The sequence below is a fragment of the Alexandromys fortis genome, unplaced genomic scaffold (genome assembly GCF_014885135.2).
Source record: "Alexandromys fortis isolate MF-2015 unplaced genomic scaffold, M_Fortis_MF-2015_v1.1 scaffold_210, whole genome shotgun sequence".
NCBI lineage: Eukaryota > Metazoa > Chordata > Mammalia > Rodentia > Cricetidae > Alexandromys > Alexandromys fortis.
This window is the reverse complement of record NW_026068101.1, coordinates 820,099-820,635: the sequence shown is the minus strand read 5'-3', so window position 1 is coordinate 820,635 and position 537 is coordinate 820,099.

The window sequence follows — 537 nt, the reverse complement described above, 5'->3', positions numbered from 1 at the left end:
GTGTGTGTGTGTGTGTGTGTGTGTGTGTGTGAGAGAGAGAGAGAGAGAGAGAGAGAGAGAGAGAGAGAGAGAGAGGAGAACATAAGGAGGCTTCATGAGGGAGAAAGGGAGCCAGTAGAAGGGAGAGGGAGGAAGAGAGGGAGAAAGAAGTGGTGGAACCAAACATGAGCAAGGGACAATGATCTCTCTCTCTCTCTCTCTCTCTCTCTCTCTCTCTCTCTCTCTCATCTATCTATCTATCTATCTATCTATCTATCTATCTATCTATCTATCATCTATAAATTTATCTAAATGTCATGATGGCCGATGGTGGGAGCACACACCTTCAATCCCAGTACCAGGGATGCAGAGGCAGAGGCAGGTGGATCTCTGTGAGTTCGAGGCCAGCCTGGTCTACAAGAGCTAGTTCCAGGACAGCTAGGCTTTTACCCAGAGACACCCTCTTTAGAAAAAACAAAAAAGAGGGGGGGTCATGATAAAACTCATTACTTTGTATGTAAAATTTTTTAATTCATTAGAATCGAGAGGTAAATGTTT